At 49.0% G+C, this 14,273-nt stretch overlaps 1 protein-coding gene across 4 annotated transcripts in view; it reads right to left on the reverse strand.

The window, feature by feature from the left end:
• HIVEP3 (HIVEP zinc finger 3) overlaps positions 1–14,273 on the reverse strand; it is a 375,474-nt gene that overhangs the window by 66,065 nt on the left and 295,136 nt on the right. For all 4 annotated transcript variants that reach the window (XM_054691193.1, XM_054691191.1, XM_054691192.1 and 1 more), the window contains one exon: positions 12,777–12,973. The gene's annotated coding sequence lies outside the window, so the exon portion shown is untranslated. The remainder of the gene's footprint in view (positions 1–12,776; positions 12,974–14,273) is intronic.

Here is a 14,273-nt window from a genome sequence, read left to right on the forward strand (position 1 = left end):
TATTAGCTGGTGTCTAATATACTGTAATTCACATTCCATAAAATTTACCCCTTTAAATGTGAGATTCAGTGGATTTTCGTAGATTCACAAAATTGTACAACTACCATCATTATCTAATTCCAGAACATTTTCATTCCCCCAAAAAGGAGTTTTATACCCATTGGCAGTCATTCCACATTCCCTCCTCCCCAGTCCTGGGCAACCACTAATTTATATACTCTCCAGCTTTATGAATTTGCCTATTTTGGACATTTTATATAAAGGAAATCATACAATATGTCATCTTCCATGTCCTGCTTCTTTCAGATAGCATCATTTTTTAGTCATTTGCTTTAGAAATATCCATATTTCATATTTTCTCAGAGTGCCCTGGCCCCCAGGAATTCTCAGGCCACCAGCCTGTGAGATCACACAGGTTGGAGAAAGCCACCATGAGGCCCCAGGACAGCATGGGGTCTGGCTACAGACGCAGGGGGCTGGACAGTGTGGGAGTCAGATAGGATACTGCAGTCATAGTCTGGGCAGCCTGGGGCCAGCAGCAGGACCAGTGGTCTGGAACCAGTCCTGGAGACTTCACTTGCAATGTTCCCTGGGGCTAGAGACCCTGCAGAACAGTCGGGAGAGCCCAAGGGAACAGTATTTGCAAACCCAACTTGGGTAGGGAGAGTGGGGTGTCCAGGTCACCAGCCCTGGGCCTGCCATTCTGAGTCTGAAGGGAGATTCCTACTTCTAACATGGCTTTCAAGCTTAATGGGAGTTGTATGTCCCCAGGGCTTCACTGGTTCAGATTTGGGGGTGAGAACAGGTAATGGCCACCCACAACTGCTTCTTTGGGTCCTTTCAGCTGGGAAGCAGCCCCTGGCAGGAAATTCCAAGTGGCTGAGCAGAACCCAAAATGCTTCAGTCTTAGGCAGTTTGTGCATGACTTGATTAATTAATTTGTTCATTCCCTTTTTTTCCTGTAATTTTAACTTGTTTTATACCATGGAAGATCTGACATTGTTTAAAAAAAAAAAATAGGAGCACAAATTAAAAATGACAAATGGAAGACAGAAGGTCTAGACAGAAGGGATAGAAGAACACAGATAAGTAGTTTAGAAGGCCCCTGGGCAGCTCTCTTCGGGCCCGGGGTCAGGGTACTGCTTCTTGGCAGTCAAAGAAAGAAGGGTAACACTGTCCATTCCGTATTCTGTGTCCTGATGAGAAACACACAGGCTCCTCAGAAAAAGCAGAGGTTTCTTGGCACTGAGATCTGAAGGATATTTCTCTCATGCTGTTTGAAATAGGGAGCCATTCATTAAGTCACTCCAGCACCTCTGGGGCTCCAACCTGGCGGCAGGCGGCTAGGTGCTCAGCTCTGCCAGCATCTCAGAATGCCAGGTAAGCCTTGTCTTACATCTTCAGGTCTTGCAAAACACTGTGCCATTTTGGTGGCACCACTGCAAGTTTTGCAGAAACCCATGTCATTTTTACTGCTATTTTTGTAATATTTTAAGTTACATTGACTTGAAATGGACATATTAAAACATGTCAGGAGGCCACTCATTCTAAGCAATAGGGGTCATTGGTATAACTGCCAACTCTGGGTTTTTATTTAATTAAATGAATTATCATTAAAATGAAGAATCTCACCTAAGTCCTCTTAAAGTCCTGTTCTACTAGTGGTTTATTGTCTGCACCTGGGAAGTAGCCCACCCCTCTACAGATGGCAAAGCCCTTCCTCACTTCCTCCACCTGATGATGCAGATGGTTCCCCAGGCAAGCTCTAGGTTGCCCCCCCCCATCACACACCCACATTACAGAGCTGGAAGGCTCTCAAGCAGCACCCAATCTGAAGCCCAAATGTGGAAGACATGTGTAACATCCAATTCAAGGCCCAGGTCTGAGGCCAGGGGAGCAGGAGAGACTTGCCCAAGTCACAAGACTAAAGACGGGCAGGTGTCAGGTCTTCCCAGCTGTGCTTTTGTCACCACCCCACACGGACGGGTGAGTATTTAAGTGACCAAAGACTGTAGCTCACTGAAGCCTGGAAATAACTGGTCTCTGAGAAGGGCCGTGGTCTCACCCAACTTTCCCCACAGAGTAGGAACCATGCTGTTTCATCCACCAGGGTAAATCCAGCACCCAGCACTCTTTCTGACACATAGCAGGTGCTCAGACAACAACCAGCGTGTAAAAGTCAAGTTTGGGACAATGGTGACCTGGGAGTGAGGGACCTGTGATTGTGGGAGGCTTTGCAGGGGCTCCCACTGTACCCGTTGAAGTCTTTTGTCAGTCAGGGTGGTGGTTTACTGCTGTTTGTTATATTATTGTTTTGCCGAAATGCCTTTTAAAATTTAAATATACTTACTCAATACACAAATAAATCTAACATGCCTTGAACCAGTATGTTTTCTCTCTGTTAATGTAACACTTTGCACCCTATCTCAGAGATCCTAAAGTGGGAGAAACGGCTCTGACTTCCATGGCAGGTACACCCCAGTTGGGGGACTTCTCAGCTTGTCCCTGCCCCTTCCTCCCCCAAAGCACTTGGGGGAGGGAGAGTCTGTGAATCTGAGTGTGACTGAAAGTGACCAAGGCAGAGTCCCTCTCAAACTGGGCCTTGGCGTCATTGGCATGACCCACACAAGCTGAACCGGGTCTGGGGAGATGCTAAGAGAACTCCACCTGCAACTGTGTGGGCTCCGCTAAGGAGCTCCGCTGCCAAGCAAAGAGCCTTTCTGTAAAACCAAGCCATCCACCAATGCCTTCCTTCCCCACCTGCAAAAAGGATATGACTGAGCATATATATTTAGTGAACAACAGACTGTTTTGTTGAGTCAAATGCCAGGTCCTTTGCAATTGCCAAGATGGGCCCATCAAGCCTCTGATGCAAGTTGGCAGGGGACATTGAGGGCACCGGGGAGCTCCCACACACCTCAAAGCCTCCCCAGGGGCTGTTGTCAGGGGGCCGCTCAAGACCTGGGGCAGCTGCAATCACTCTTGTGTTTTTTTGGAGGGGGAGGGAAGGTCGGGTAGACACTGTTTTTATAAAAATGGAATCATCCTATGTTCATTTCTCTGCATCTTGCTTTTCTTGTGGACAATCTTTCTAGGTCAAAGGCCAACAATTCTGAGCAGTTAGCACATGTAAGGCACAGTTATAAGCACTGAGAAACATCTCACCAATGGGACAGGCACTGTCCGTGAGCGGTCATGGAACTCAGTTTGTAAGTGGTTGGATCCAGATCTGAACCCCGCTTGTCTGTCTCCAGACCACATTTCTAACCACTGAACTTTGCCACCTTTCTGAACAAGGGCAGAATTTGTCTCATTCGTTTTAGTATCTGGATTTCAAGTCACCGTTTGGATAAACACCTTCAAAACTTTCCTTACTGTTGAGTTTTCATATTTTTTCTTTTTTCTTTTTTTTTGCCACTGGAATTTTGAAAGGAACAGCTTTTGTGCAGGTATCTTTACAGACCAGTGCTATTGTTCTACAGGCCGGGTTCCTGGGCATGGAACTGGGGGCTGGAGGGGCTGTGTGCTGTTGGAGATGTCCTCTCAGGGTGAGCTGTGAGCTTTTCATGCACTGGTTTTGATTCTGGTCCCTCTTCCCCTGGGTGTTTGAGGACAGTCTTCTCATCCCTAGTGTCTTCCCAAGTTCATCTGACAACACACTTGGGTGTTCTTTAAACCTTTTAACATACAACACCCTCTGGGGCGCCCTCCTCCCCACAGTAAGACATGCACAGAGAGGGGTGGGGTGTTTTCTGATGTCACTGGTGCAGGAGGGGAGAGTCGAATTGGTAGGGCCCAGAGTTCTTATCCTCAGCTCCTTCCATTCCACACACAAGGCATCCTAAGAAGGAGGCACTCCAGGAACTATTAAAGACTAGTCCCATTAATCCCCACACCAAAAGAAATGGAGCTCAATCTTCAGAGAAGACACCACTGATTTTGAAGCCAGAGAGACCTTCAAACAACTTCTAGTTCAACGTCTTATTTCACATAAGAGCCCTGGATGGCAATGACCAACCCAGGTTCATGTATTAGGTGGGGTACAGGCAGCATTTACCCCAGATGAGAGCAGAGTCACGGGAGATGGGGGGTGCTTTTCTCCAGCTCTCTCTGCCTGCTGGCTCCTAGGAACTGTCTTACTAGAAAGGCATAGTGTAAATATTTTGCTAAGCAGCCAAGAGAGGAAACTTACCCAGGCTGAGCTGCCCTGTGCTGGGCGCTGGCCATGGACACAATGCTCAATGAAGGCCATTATCTAGGGAGGGAGGGCTGTTTGTTCCGCTGCAGGACGGTGCCAGAGCCCGGAGCCACCAGGCTTGCCACTCTGGCTGCCACACAGTAGAGTCTCCTTGCACTCAGCAGACTCTGCGGTTATGCAATGCTGGGCCAGGAGGTTAACTCTCCCCGGACAGGAGCCAAGCCTTGTTCCTTCCTGCCTGAGTGTGTCCATCTGAAAATGCTCAAAATTGAGGGCCTCAGTGTTTGCAAGAAAATGCTCAGGCCCTGAACCTGCTGGTTTATTCCAAAGGACATAGTGTGCCTGGCCCTGTAGCTCCTGCCCCTCCTGCTGAAGCCTGGGCCCCACCAGAGTCTGCCCACTACTCCCTGGGCATCGCTCTCAAGCCTTGCCACCCTGCCTCCCAGGCGGTGCTCCTGCCAGTTCCTCTGCCTGAAGACTCCTGCCACAGACTCTTCCCTCTCCCTTTCTCAGTCAGCTGCCTCGTCTGAACCCCTCTTTCTTAGGATAAGTACAAGTCCCACCCCATGTCCTCTAAGCCTTCCCTGGCCAACTCTAACCCAGGCTGAAGTAGTGAGCTTCCAAGTCATAAGAAAGCTTGGAAATTATCTATCTAGCCAAAAGTCTCATTTATCAGATAAGGAAACTGAGGTTTAGTGAGGTTCACTAGCCTGACAATGTAGTAAGTGAATGCAAGTAGCAGCAGGGCTCTCCTCCCCGAACCCTTATACCTCGCACCCCCTGTCAGTGGATCACACGGGCTCACCTCCAGGCTGTTCCCAGAATCCCACCACTGCCCCCTCTCACTCCACAGTCACCGAGTCCAGTTCTTCCAACAGCTCCAGCCTCCTGGTGCCCCCTGCAGCCCAGTGACAGGCTCACTCCCAGCTCAGACCCTCAGTGGCTTCTCAACTGTCTGCCTGCCGGTTACCTCTCCTGACTCCTGTCCTACTCCAGTGCCCCCCTCTACCACGCCAGCCTCCTTGCTGTCCCCCCAGCACCAGCAGCATCCTGCCCCTGCCTGGAATAGCCTTCCCTAGATACCACAGTGCCCACACCCTCAGGTCTCTGCTCAAAGCCCATCTTTGGGTCAGGCCCAATTTGACCAGCTGATTCCTTTTCTGGACTGGTCACCTCTTCACATACTATACATTTTACATAAGCAAAAGATAACATCTTTATATTTATTTCATAGCTAATAAATTCATATATTTACCAGCACCAAAAATATACAGCATGTGACAAGGTGACAATATGTCTGCTTCCCCAGCTAAAACATAGCTCCGAGGGCAGGAATTTGTGTCTTATTGCCTAGAACAGTGCATGGCACCTTCTGTGGAGGCAGGGCTGGTTTTCAGGATGACCCACCTCTTGATGGATGGCAATGGTCCTGGGTGTGTGTGTGTGTGTGTGTGTGTGTGTGTGTCTGAGTGTGTGTGTGTCTGAGTGTGTGTACATGCTATGAGTGGGGAAAGGGTGAAGTTTGGTGGCAGATACAGGATCTATGGAAGGAGAGATTCTGCAGGCTCCAGGGAGGCTCGCTGGGAGACTATCCAGACCTTGCATTTTTAGAGTCTTATAGGGAAGCCACCTGTGGCCTCAGTGCACCCCCCCACCCATAGTCCAGGGAGAGTTGCTCCAGAATAGCACATTCATGGATACAGCCACAGAGCTGATCAGATGGGGCTGTGAGGACCCAGACTCAGCTGGCACCTCCTGCTTGGAGAACCTCGAATCTGCAAGTCCAGGAATCTAAATTTTTAACAGCTCTCCAGTGGGTGACTCATAGACCCCTTTGGGTTTGGGAGCCTCAGCTGAGCTCCCCTGCACAGGGCTTTAGTCCCCAAAATGAGTAACTGTTGAATGCCTAGAGAGAGGCATGGGGAGGGAAAGAGCCAAGATAGACACAGGAAAGGAAAACAAGGCTTCAGGCCACAAAATGCTCCCACGTGGACCAGAACCCCACGGAGACAAAACGGCAGGACTTGTCCTGACAGGCAGGGCAGGCGGTTCCAGGTTTCACCTCCGTTCCCACACCTGCAGCTCAGGCAAACACAAACTCGTGATTTGGGTGTTATTTTGACTGACATTTTTATTTACCCGTGGCATAATGATTCTACAGAGGAGCCCAGACTGTGTTTGTTGGGTGACTGGCTGTTCAAATGTCCCTTTTCTTGGTCTTCCCTGGCCCATCTCACACCTCCGTACACGTCTCAGCCCCTTTTACCTGAGCATCTTCTAGATGTGTGTGCTCATCCCTTAGGCTTTGGCCCTTAAGACCCCACCACCTTTCTCTCTGAATTTCTTGTCTATCCTATTAGCAGCTTCCACAGCTGCACACATCACCTGCTCTGACCCAGGGCTCCCTGAACGGTCATGTCCAGCTACTGACATCTCAGTGTGGTCAGCCCCTGGCCTCTAAATTCAACATGCTTAGCACTAAATTCTCTTCTCCTCTCCTTCTGTGCCACCAATCCCCTAAACTTCGGAATCACCATCTTCAGCACCATCCGAACCAGCTGGGAACCCCACTTTCCTCTGCCCCCATGTTACCCATCCATCCCCCACTCACTCCCTCATTTGTTCAATGCCACCTGGTCAGGTCCCACCAGGTGGCAGGCTGTGCTGGGCACTGAAACATCTGCCAGGCCCTCCCTGCTCCCTCTGTGAAACCTCCAGGACTAACCCAGGCCCCAAGGCTGTAAGAGGAAGCCTGCCCCAAACTAGTCAGTTCCACATCTGCAAGGAATTCACGGTGTGACCTTGGGCAAGTCGTTTGCCACGTCTGAGCATGGGTGTCTTCTCTGCTCTTGGAGAGTATTATCTACTCCTGCCTCCACTCCCCCTAGCCTGGCTGTGATGCCCACAGGTGACATAAATCAGAATACTGTGAACATCACCCCAACCCTAGTGTAGCCTTCTTCTTCTTACAGACCATAAACCTTGCAAGCCTCCTAGCCTCCAGCCAGAGGCAAGGCCCCAGAATCTGCATTTTAAAGAAACACCCTAGGCAATTCTGTTGAGGGGTGGAGGATGTGGACCACATCCCATGGAATAAAATCCAAATTCCCTCACCATTACCCCAGTCCCTGATCAGGTCCAAGTACTGCTTCAGACTGAGTCCCATCAGCCGCCAGGGGGAGGGCCCTCAGCAGCAGCCAGGCTGGTCTGTCTACTCACCAGCCTGATCCCACAACCCAGTCTGCTCTTCGCTTGCCATTTCCCAACACAGAAGAGCCCCCTAACTTCCTCTCTCTGAAACTCTCTTCCCCACCCTTCAAGGTCCGAGTCCGATGCCTCCTCCTTCCCCCATAAAGGTCAGAATCTTGTCATGGGTGCCCTAATACGAGGGTGTCCTTTCCTGCCAGGGTTGCTAGCTGCCTTTTCACCTGTTGACACCCTAGCTTCTTAACCAGAGGGTAAGCTCCCTGAGGAAAACCATCCACATTTTGCAGATATTTGTGTTCAAATGCTTATTGAACATCTAGAAAAACCTAAACAGGCACTCCAAGGGTATACAGAAGGGAAGAGAAGAGCCTCTTTAGGCAAAGACAGTGGGTGCTGGCCTGCTGGAGCAGTGGAGAAATAATAGGGTACCTAACACCATGGGGGAGGGGCACACAGGAGCCAGAAGGAACATCCAAGAGGAAGGAACTTCGTGCAAAGGGTAAAAGTGTGGGGAGTTCCTTAGGAGTACGACAGGAGGAAGAGAAGGGAAGGAGAATGACTGGGCTGGGCACTGGTCTCATCCCGCAGGCCCCGGGGCTGGTGAATCCAGCCATCCCCCGCATTCTTTTACACGTGTCCGTAACAGATCCACATTACAACCACAGAGGCAGTAGCTGCGAGAGAGGCTGTACGGCTAGCCATTCTTAAAATATCTACTATCTGACCACTTAGAGAAAAGTTTTGCCACTCTTTACCACAGGTATTAGAAGCTATGGGTGGGTTGTTAGCAGAGAAAAGCATGGTCAACTGTGTGTTTTCTCTTTCTATCACTGTGGTCTGACAGAGAGATGGGCTAGAGCAGACAAGCCAGTGGGATGGAGAGGGGGTTGGGAGACTGCAATAACGGGTCGAGGGGAGATGCCTGCCAGTGCAGTGATGGACAGCATCACTGTCATTTATTAAGAGATTTATTAAGAGTTATCATGTGTCCACACTGGGCTAGCCCCTTTTCACAAGACCTGGTAGACCTTGGACTTCAGTGTTGAAATGTGTCTTCAGCAAGAGGGATGAGAGCTTTCTGGGCATCTTTACATTGCTGTTTTTATATTTAAAACTACACGCATCTATGTAAACCACACAAGCAAGTACACCTGAAAGTTTTCAACTGTATAGGAATGTGTTGCATGCATCATTACCAAGAAATCATAAAAGACTGTGCGCTTCTGGTTTGGAATGCAAACCAGAATCCCTTGAGCCCTTCACACATCCCCTCCTTTAATCCATATAGCAAGTGCAGGCAGGGCTGTTGTCCCCATTTTACAGATGTGGCACAGAGTTGAAGTAGCCTTCCAAGGTCACCCAGCTGGCACAGGGCAGACCCAAACACAGCACCAAGTTCAAGGTCTTTGGGGTCGAGCATGCAACAACTTCCTTTGAGCTTCCCTGAAAATCCACAGAGTCCAAGGCCTCTGCAGGGGAAAATCTACCCTGAGTCAAGTCAGGCAGGAAGTGGGAGGTAGGAGTGTGGCTATTTTGGAAAAGCGACACAAAAAACCACGAAACTTCCTACCTGTCCCGTCTTGCTCCCATCTGTCCTCGGAAACAAGGCTGCCCTCTCTTAGATAAAAAGGTGTTTCTCCCCACACAGCGGCTGTGCTGCTGGTGGTGGGAGAGAGCACCAAGCTTAGCACATGTGCGCTATATTTAAAGGACTATATAAACAAACAGGGCTATGTAAATAAGACAAAATGAGGTCATCATTTTAAAATCTAAAAATTTTCTTTTCTATGGGGTAAGCAGCTAAACCTCAGAAAGAACTGGTGCTTTTTTATCCCCTCGAGGCCTTCTCTGACCCACTGGCTCTCAAAGCCACTAGGCTGGTCCCACCCTTCCTTGTAGCCATTGAGGTAAGGTAGGTGACCTGGGAGCTGGGACTCCTGGGTTTTATTCCTGGTTCTGTGGCTTTTGCACAACCCTAGCCACTATCTCCTTCGAGACCTGACATCTGTCCTCATCCAGGTTGCTCGCCATTGCCCAGGCTTGCAAGGACCTCCTGCACAGGCCTGGCTAGGCCAGTTAACACAGCTAACCCCTCTGCTGCCCCTCAGCCTCTCCCTGTTCAGTGGCCAAGAAGTGCTTTTGTGCTGATTAGAAGCTACTTATATGCTCCCTCACCACCCTTCTTCTCCCCTCCAATTATCTTCACATATTTTAATTTCCCCCTATGTCCTTCTGGGCCTCTTCTTTCAACCTGATAGCTGAAAATCACTAGAACAGTCCTGGAGAGCTGTGTTAGGGTAGTTACCAACAAATGCCAGGAACCACCCCAAGCTCTGGCAGGTGCTTCCGAGGTTGTTCTGTGTTTCTGGAGTCTTTTTTCCACCATGTTGGTCCCTCCTCACCCTGGAGCCCTCCCTGCCATCCACACCCCCAACCCCCGCTTCTCTCTTCTACCATATTTTATTACTTCCCCTCTGCCTCCCTTCCTCACTCTCAGCATCCTTGGCTCCTCTGTTATCCTGAAGCACAGAAATTCACCAAAAGAGCAGTTTTCAAACTTTGTTCTATGGACATTTCAGAGGTTCTTCAAAAGCTATGTGAGATTTTATTCTAAAAAGAGCACTTGGCTCCTCTGAAAACCACTATGGAAGATGGACAGGCACATCCCAACGTGCCTGGTGGAGCTTTGAGCACAGCCAATGTGGGTACAGCACCTTCACTCATGGGTGCAGGCTTTGGACCAAGACCTGGTAGACCTTGAACTTCAGTGTTGAAATGTGTCTTCAACAAGAGGGATGAGAGCTTTCTGGGCATCTTCACATTGCTGTTTTTATATTTAAGACTATACACATCTATGTAAACCACACAAGCAAGTACACCCAAAAGTTTTCAACTTTACAGGAATGTGTTGCATGCATCATTACCAAGAAATCATAAAAGACTGTGCACTTCTGGTTTGGAATGCAAACCAGAATCCCTTGAGCCCTTCCCAAATGTCCACATACCACTGAACTGAAGACCATCCTGGGCTGCAAGATGAGATGATAGAGATCTGTTAGCACTCATGTCACCTTACTGAGTTAGGGTTTTCTTAATACTGAGCAACCAAGCCAAACAAAACAAAAACAAATTGTCAGTATTGGCTGTCACAGCTGACACAGCCCCACTAGGGTCATCTAGCGCAGTGGCCAACAAACTTCTATACAGGACCAGATATTTTTGTCTTTGTGGACAGATAGTCTCTGTCACAGCTATTTGTCTGCATTACAGTGGAAAACAGTCACAGATTCTTTGTAAAAGGGTGGCAAGGCTGCGTCCCAACAACATTTATTTACAAAAATCAGGCAGCAGCCTGGGTCACATCCACAGGGTGGGGTTTGCTGACCTCTGATTTGGATTTCAATGTCTGCCTGTCTCAAAACAGTCATTGCTCTACTGACAAACTTTCATAATTATGGATATTAAAAATCCAAAATTAAAAAGAAAATGTATATTAAGAAATGTAACAAACTACCATTTTTAACCTTTTTCATATATGGGCATTCAATGCCAGATTTGAGTATTAAAAATGGTTTCTAAAACTAAAAAAGTTTGGAAACTACTAGCAGAGAACTTTGCTGCTGAGAAAGTGATTTCATATCCATTTTCAAATTAGGTTTGGCTCTAATCACTTATTCAGAAATCACATTTGTTCTGGAGAAAGCCCCAGTCCAGGCCTGTACTAAAGGATGCAGGGGAGTGGATGACTTCCCTGTCCTTAAATCACTCTAAACAGAGCCATTAATAATCCTCACCAGGTGTTGAGGGGCCTCCCCAGCACAGGGGGGTCTGCAATGCCACCGAAAGCTGGCACTGGCCACCACCTGTCTGGTTTACCCACCAGCTCCCAGGTTGACCCTTCTATCTTGTTCAGAGGCCATTTATTTCAGCTCCCTCCTTGGTAAGTGGAAGGGGCAGTGTCGACAGTGGGTGCAGTGGCCCAGAGACTCCAGAAGCACTGAGTCAGTACCCCATCAACCCCGGATGCTTTCCATCCCCAGGGAAAGCACAAGAAGGGGTGGGAACCAGATTTCTTGCTGGAACTGACAACTCATTTCCCTCTGGGCCAGTCCCATCCCCTCACACTGTTGGCAGAACCCACATGGACAAAAGATTATTTGAGAAAGAAGCAGGGGAGGGCAAATGCCAAACTGAGGAGGGTTTCCTGTATCTCTGCTGGCATCCCAAGGAGGTCTCTCCTCCCACCTAGATCAGATATCTATTACACACCTGGCAGAATATTCCAAACTCCACCCTGAGATGATATGCACACAGGGAAACAAATGCCAAGTTGAGGCACCATGAGATGGGCCAGGGAGCCAAGGCGGGGAACCAATTTGTTCATTATGGTGTTACTGATTCCTGAAATGTAGGTTTTCCTGGGAAAGGCTGTCCTGGATGCTGTTACTGCCTTTCTTTGGGATGCATCTTTGTGGAGAAGAAAGGGCTGGATCTCCAGAGTCCCAGGAAAGAGGCCCCAGAGCACCCTTCCCTCAGTTGTATCAGAATCAAAATACAACTTCGTGGCCTCCAACCCTAGAGTCTGCTCTGGAAAGTCTAGCAGGCCAGGAAATCAGCTTTTTATTTTTCCTTTTTAATCAGGAACTCCCACACACTCCCTGGGTGATACTGCTGTACTTCAGACAATATATCCAAGGACACGTTCCTGACACAAAGAGCCTCGAACACCACACACCTGACCCAAACTTCTAACTTGAAACCACAACCTCTACCTGAAAAGTTTTATCAAAGGACACACACACGCACGAACACACAGAGAGAGAGAGACACCAGTGCTGGGGCCCTCCTGGGCCAACTGAGTTCATTGGGGTGGGGTTATGGGGAGGGTTTAAATCTCCAGGTGACTAGACTGTGCAGCCAGGGACCAGACTCCCTTTCAGTTCTTTACAACAGGGAGGATACTCAGCAGATGCGGCTGGGCCTCTGGCACCCCGAGCTTCTGTGATTAAGGAGAGGGTGGGAGGGGCCTCTTCAGACAAGACGGCCATGGGGATAGCAGAGGGAAGCAGAAATTAGCTCAAGCTCTAGAAGGCAGGAGAACACAGGGAGCTAACAGGTGAGAAGGCTGGGTTCCCAGGAGAGGAACTGTTGCAGGAACAGATGGAAACCGAGGAATTGGGGAGACTCGGTGCTGGGACCAGGGCTGTACTCCTAAAGACCAGAGCACTTCAGCATTCACAGAGGCTCCAGGAAGGAAGTAATGAGGATGGCGGTGGTAACAATAATAATAACACAACACTGTAAAGAGGAAGAGCACTTGCAAGCTCATGCAAGGAAGACAAAGTGGCGCCCAGCAAGGCCGGCTTCTTACCTGTGCTGAAGACACCACTTTCGATGGCCGAAACTAAAACGCTGTTCTCTTTGAAAACCAGCGTTCATGTCCACTCCTGCTGCAGCTGCCCACCTCACACTCTGCTCTTTCTTCTGGAAAGGAGCGCTCACCTGGCCAGTATCTCTTGAGGTTCCTCCATGAATGAGTCTGAGGCTGCCGGGTTTGTGCCTGGAATTCTGCAGAAGACAGTTGAAAAACATGGTCAAAGAGTTTGCTTGGTCAGCTTCTTTAGACATGGAACAATCTCTGCTGGGTCCCACGAGGTCCAGGCCCCTACCTCCTTCCACCTGTGCTCACTCCATCTCTCTGCATCACCATTTAATTAAGGTACCCTGTTCTTTAAAACACAAAGCTATTATACACTTAGCAGACTACTGTATAGTGTAAACATAACTTTAATATGCACTAGGAAACCAAAAAGTCACAACTCACTTTATTGCGGTGGCCTGGACCAGCACCCAAAATGTCTCTGGGGTGTACCTGTCACCCCCAGGGCTGTGAATTCAATGGAGTTTACTCCCACAATGAGATTATGTGCTTAAGTTGTGCTTCAGATAGGGAATTTGGTGGCCTTGTCCTAATGGAGAAAAGCAGTTTTCTTTGGTTGGTCACAAAGGAGGAAGTTGCAGAGTTAGAATCAGAGGGAGGACTGATGTGTGCTGCTGCCTTAGAGATGGAGGGGTCCCCTGGGAAGGACCTGAGGGCAGCCTCTAGGAGCTGTGAGGGACCTTGCTGACAGCCAGCAAGAAGATGGGACCTCTGACCTACAATCACAGGACCTGAATGAGCCTGGGAAAGTGGAATTTGCCCAGACCCTCCAGGTGAGAACTCAGCCTACATGATACCTTGATTGTAGCCATTAGCAGAGAATCCAGCCCCTCCATGCTTCTTTTCTACAGAACTGTGAGCTAACAAATGAGCCCTGGCTTAAGCCACTATGTTGGAAGCCACTATTTTGCTACACGGCAAGAGAAAATGAAACAACCTGTAGAAAGGGCTCACATTTGGGCATGGGTGAGAATTCAACAGATAAGGGCAGAAGGGCACAGTGTATTCCCCCCAAATCACTAAGCAAAACAGAGCTTTCAGAAGGCATGGCTCAGGGCAGGAGTTCAACACCTCTTCTAGGTGAACAGCTGAACAAGGGTCAGTTTTTGACCATTAATGTAGCCGGCTGTTGTGATCAAATAAGAAAATACAGAGGAAAGGGCATCATGAACTAGAAAGGGTGAGTTGTAGTAGATTGTATGGTTCGTGCAGAGTGAGGTCACTAAGCCCTTTAAGTTGGTGAGGTGATGGCATAATCTGCCATAGCCACGCTGCGCTCTGGATATCCGCTGGAGGCAGTGTGGTGTGGAGGCTGAGAACCTGGCTTCCAGGACCAGGACACCTGGTTCAAATCCCACGTGTTACCCCCGAGGCTTTGGGAAAAGGCCTCTCCTGGCTGTGTCTGGAAAGGGGGCTAGGAATGGCATA

Source organism: Talpa occidentalis, unplaced genomic scaffold, assembly GCF_014898055.3.
Source record: "Talpa occidentalis isolate TD23 unplaced genomic scaffold, MPIMG_talOcc4v2.1 talOcc4.9, whole genome shotgun sequence".
NCBI lineage: Eukaryota > Metazoa > Chordata > Mammalia > Eulipotyphla > Talpidae > Talpa > Talpa occidentalis.